This window comes from Pteropus vampyrus, unplaced genomic scaffold, assembly GCF_000151845.1.
Source record: "Pteropus vampyrus isolate Shadow unplaced genomic scaffold, Pvam_2.0 Scaffold536, whole genome shotgun sequence".
NCBI classification, from domain to species: Eukaryota; Metazoa; Chordata; class Mammalia; order Chiroptera; family Pteropodidae; genus Pteropus; species Pteropus vampyrus.
In genome coordinates, this window is record NW_011889317.1 from 757,491 (window position 1) to 762,496 (window position 5,006).

Consider the following 5,006-nt stretch of genomic DNA (forward strand, 5'->3'; position numbering starts at 1 on the left):
TTAGGCATCACCCAAAATAAAACAGCATCTTCAAAAACCAGTGTTCCCAACCTCATAATTGTTCTTTCAAAACAAGAATCATAGTCATCTACTGCTATGTAAATACCACCCCAAACCGAACCCAGTGGCTGAAAACTATCAATTCTCATGGCTCAGAGATGACTGGGTTCAGCTAGATAGTGCTCACTCAGGGCTTCTTAGGACATTCTGTCAGTTGGTAACTGGGATTGGAGTTGTCTAGAAGCACATCTGGGCTGAATATCCAAGATGGTGGTTATAGGTCCAATTTCGTTCCTTCCTCAAATTTCATATGTTACAGTTTTAACATCCAGTGCCTCAGAATATAACCTTATTTGGAAACTGGGTTGTTGCAGATATAATTAGTTAAGTTAAAATGACGTTATACCAGAATAGGATAGGTCCCTAATTCAATGACTGGTATCCTTAAAAAAAGGGAAAATTTGGGCACAGAGACAGACATACACAAGGAGAATGCCATGTGAAGATGAAGGCAGAGATTGGAGTGATACAACAGAAGACAAGAAACAGCAAAGATAGCCCACAAACCACCAGAAACTAAGAAAGAAACATGGCACAGCTTCTTCCTCCCAGCCCTTAGAAGAAACCAACACTGCAATCACTTTAATCTCAGACTTCTGGCCTCCAAAACTGAGACAAGATAAAATTTCTGTTGTTTGAGGCACCCACTTTGTGCTACTTTGTTACACAGCCCCAGCAGACTAATACAGTGCCTTAATATTAGTACACCTACATAGTTTCCACGTGATGCTGGGAGCTCATCTGGGGTTGCTGACATGAGTGCCTACACATGGCCTGTCTATGTAACTTGAGCATCTCACACAGTATGGAATGTGTGTTGTGAGGGTAAATGTCCTGAGAGGAAACACCCTGAGAGTGAGCCAGCCCAAGACAGCAGGCTTCTTGTGGCTGGAGCATCTTGGAACATTTCTTCTGCTGCTTTCCATTGGTCCAGAAGTCCCTAAGGCTGGCCCAGATCCAAGGTTAGAGGATTCAGACACCACTTCTTGAAAAGAGCAGCAACGAATTTTCAGCCATCTCTAGTCAACCATAGGAGCTATCAGCAGAAGTTTGCATGTGTTTGTGCATCTGTGCTGTGACGTCAATGTTATTATTGTCAGAACACAATAAGAAAGAGTGAGCTCAGAGGAGACGAAGGATCTACTCCTGAATGAGGATGTCTCTGCACATTTGGATCTGAAATGGGGTGTTACCCTGGGGGCCCAGGGGCAGCTATTTTAAGGAAAAGGTTCAGCACCAAGATAGAATGGGCCACAGAAATATGAGACAAAAATCTCAACAATATGGATGAAATATAAGAGAATTCCATGCCAGGGCCAGCACCTAATTTCAGGACATTTCCTGGAATCCCATGAATCTTGCACAATCCGTGAATCTTGCACACTCATAGCTTCATAATGGAAAACAGGGAGGTGGGCAGCAAATCCCAACAGGAGGTCACTGCTCAGATCACAGGGTTCCTGCAAAGAGCCACCTTCCCCAGGGTCCATGTCTCCACTCTCAACAGGTTGAAGAGTAAATGTATTTATAGTTCTGCTCAAGAAGCAGATTTCCAGAACTTCAAGGCAAAACAGGGGAAGGAGTGACTTATATTCCCTCTCTTCTCCCTGTTTTGATATTGTAGCAGCAACCTTAGGTAAAATCTAGTTCCAGCTCTCCCCTTTTATCACATATTTCCTGATCCAGGCCCACTTTGGAAAGTCAGGGAAAGTGTTCAGATCCAGATCCTCCACTTAAAATTTAACCCTCTCTGAGCTTTTTTTTTTTTTTGATGCTACAAATGAGGATAATACTTACCTCATAGAATTGAGAGAATAAAAGATAACAAAAACCTTTCACATACTGCCTGACAAATATTAAGTGGATAAATTATTATTTTCAGTTTTTCTGATACTTCCCTTCTCCATCAGAAAAGTGAGCAATCAACAAGAAATTAATTGACTATAATGCAGATGTTAAAACACCCAGAAAATTGAGGGCATAAGTAGGCCCTATTGTAAAACACATCAAAGGGAGATATACATTCTGTTCATATGCATCTGGCTGCTTTTGCTATCTTATTTCGCCAAGGTCACTGATGCACTAACGGCAAGAGATAAATGTACAAAGTTGGCATCTTGACTAAACCTTGGGTGCAGAGAATACAGGAACCCGAAGCCCAGTTCTCAGATCCTCTGTCATCCATGGATCCACAACACCATACTCAGCTGCTGAGCACCTACATTTTCAAATATTTTTCCAAATATTTGCACGTAGCTGCATTCTCCAATTATACACTGCCCAGATCTGGCTGCCTATACCCAGCTTGTTTTCAATAGACATGCATTCCCTGCCAGAGCAAGAATCCATTGTCCTTCCCCAGGGCACCTGATCTGATGACTCACTTTCAGTGCTTAAAACCAGGGATGGCAACTCCTGACCAAAGTGGGCAGTGACTGTGACAGGAAAGTTCATCTGGACAAGTGTAGCCCAGGAAGGCAGTGATGAGAGCAACCCACCCCTACCTAAGGTGACCTCCAAACCACACGCAGCGAGCTTAGAGATCAACCTGTCCAGGCTCTCTGGTCTCCAAGTCATGAACAACACATGGTGTCCACAAAGGTGTGCCACTCAGATTTCTTTCCCAGAGACAGGGCCCAGCTGCCACTCCTTCGGGGCCACTATGGCACTTCCACCAAGGCCTCACTCTCCCTGGATGCTCCCAGCTGATGATCAAGCACAGCAGGATTTACTGGACCCAAGACACCTGCCCACTGGGACCCCTCCAGTGGGCAACCTTGGCACCAGAATTCCCTCTGCGGTGGCGAGGATTTCTCATCACTCTCCCTCCCTCAATCTTCCATCCTTCCCTCTTGTATCTATCATAAGTGTCAGAACTGCATTGCACTGGCTCCCTCTCAACTCTTTCTCTTTAATAAACAAGGACAGCTCCCAATAAATCTCCCACGTGTCAGATTTTATTTGGGTATCTGTGCTTCCTGAACTGACAACATTGTCCAAATTCACCATGAGCATCTCTAATGGCAAGAACTCCCAAGAAAGCCTGTTCTGCTTTGGTGTGATTAGAAAGTTATTTCTCATTATATCATCAGGATGCTGGCAGAAAACAGATTTCAGCTCAGATGGTTCCAATGGTAACCTTTAATGGAGAGAGACAACATGTAGGTATAAAGCAAACAAACTAGGGATGACCAGGCACCAGGAATGGGCTGAAAGTGTGGGAGGGCTCCATGTACCTGCAGTGCTGTGGGACTAGAACAATAACAAGGTACAGCCACTGACACATGTGGTGCCAAGGCAGGTAGGGAGGGATGGAGAAAGAAGTCCCACAACCCAAGCAGCAGGGGCCACAGTCGGCAAGAGTACAAAAAGGGCAGGGACAAGACTCCAATGTGCTGAGAGAGGAAGAAGAAAGCAGAGCCACTTACCCAATGGCCAAGCCCCTTGTTTGTGACAACTTGTGGTTCACTAGGTATCTCCTTGTTGCTATTTTCATTTTATCCCCTCATGATTTTCCCCATAGTTATTTACACTTCTACATTTCAGTCTAATACTTACTTCCTTCTGGTTCACTCTACAGGCTCTGTGATAAATCACTGACTTCTCCACCCAACATACTCCGCTCCCCAGGGTTCCTGGTGCTGTCAACTGAAGCCAGAAGAGCCTTCCATGGAGGGTGTGCCCCAGACTGAGGCTCTGAAGTCACCTCCTTCCACATACTTCTCTATCTTTGACAAAAGCTCTTGGCCTACTCAACATGTTTACCACACCACAGAACTCTGTGAACATCTATCTTTGTTGAGGGCCATGATTCCAGAAGTCTGGGACTGTCAAAAAGGCCACCTTATTCCAGGGACTGTTTGTGGATAGAATTTATTTTGCAGCTGACAATAGCCTTTGCCAGCCAAGGTTCCAGATCTCTGGCGATCATACATAGTACACTGCACACCCACTACATAAAACATACAAAAATTCAAATTTACTCAGCAGCTCTCAAGGGTGTTGATTGCTTAACTATTGTATTTTATACAGGTAGCCATGTGATGCATAAGGCCTGGATTTTTATCTGTGGTAGAAGCTTTATTGATCCAAAAATGATTCTATAGCTCTGCCACATGAAATCATGGGATGGAAATACAGAACACCCTCTTATTGGCTGTACCTGGGATTATAAAACAGCATTCCACTATAAGTGACTCTTGCACAGGATTTTTAGGTCTTAAAATTACAGCAAGTTTTTTTACAGAAAACTATATATAACATTACAGAAATTAATTATTGAAAAATGATGAAAGCAAAACACAACAGGTAATTTCAACTCCAACTTTCTGTCTTGCTTCCCTGCCATTCTCATGGTCCCAGGTGCTTTGGCTCCAGCCAATGCATCTCTAGAAGGCATGAGAAAAAAGTGAGGAAGGACACATTCTATTCACTTAAACACACACTTCATGTAAGTTATATATGACACTTTTACATATTTCTTATTGGCCACAACTCCAGAAGAGGTCAAGGAATGCAGATCTTTATTCTAAAGTGGACATGTGCCTTCTCATTCTAATTAAAAGGTATATATATTCTATTACTAAGGAAGAGGAACATGAATATTGCATAGCCACTAGCCATATTTACCTTGGGAGGTTACTGCGGAAATCCAGGCAAGAGATGATAGAGAGAAGAAAAAGGGTGGATTATGAGTTGGTCAAATTTTGGAAATATTTTGAAGATAGAACTGACAGGATTTGCTAATGGTTTAGGTGCTAGCGTGAGTGACAGAGAAGAGGTAAAGAAACCTGCAAGGTCATATTAGTTTCCTATGGCTATATAACAAATTACTGCAAACTAGCAGCTTAATATAATATAAATTTATTTGTGGTAATGCAACTTAGAAGTCTGGACACAGGTCTCCCTAAATTCAAGGACTAAAACCAAGGTGTGAACAGAACCAT

General features: G+C 43.0%; 1 long non-coding RNA gene across 1 annotated transcript in view; it reads right to left on the bottom strand.

The window, feature by feature from the left end:
- Positions 1–2,199: 2,199 nt before the first annotated feature.
- The window catches only part of LOC111733188, a 6,369-nt gene continuing 3,562 nt past the window's right edge, over positions 2,200–5,006 (bottom strand). Inside the window, exon 2 of the long non-coding RNA XR_002777869.1 lies at positions 2,200–2,574. This is a non-coding gene — a long non-coding RNA (uncharacterized LOC111733188). The remainder of the gene's footprint in view (positions 2,575–5,006) is intronic.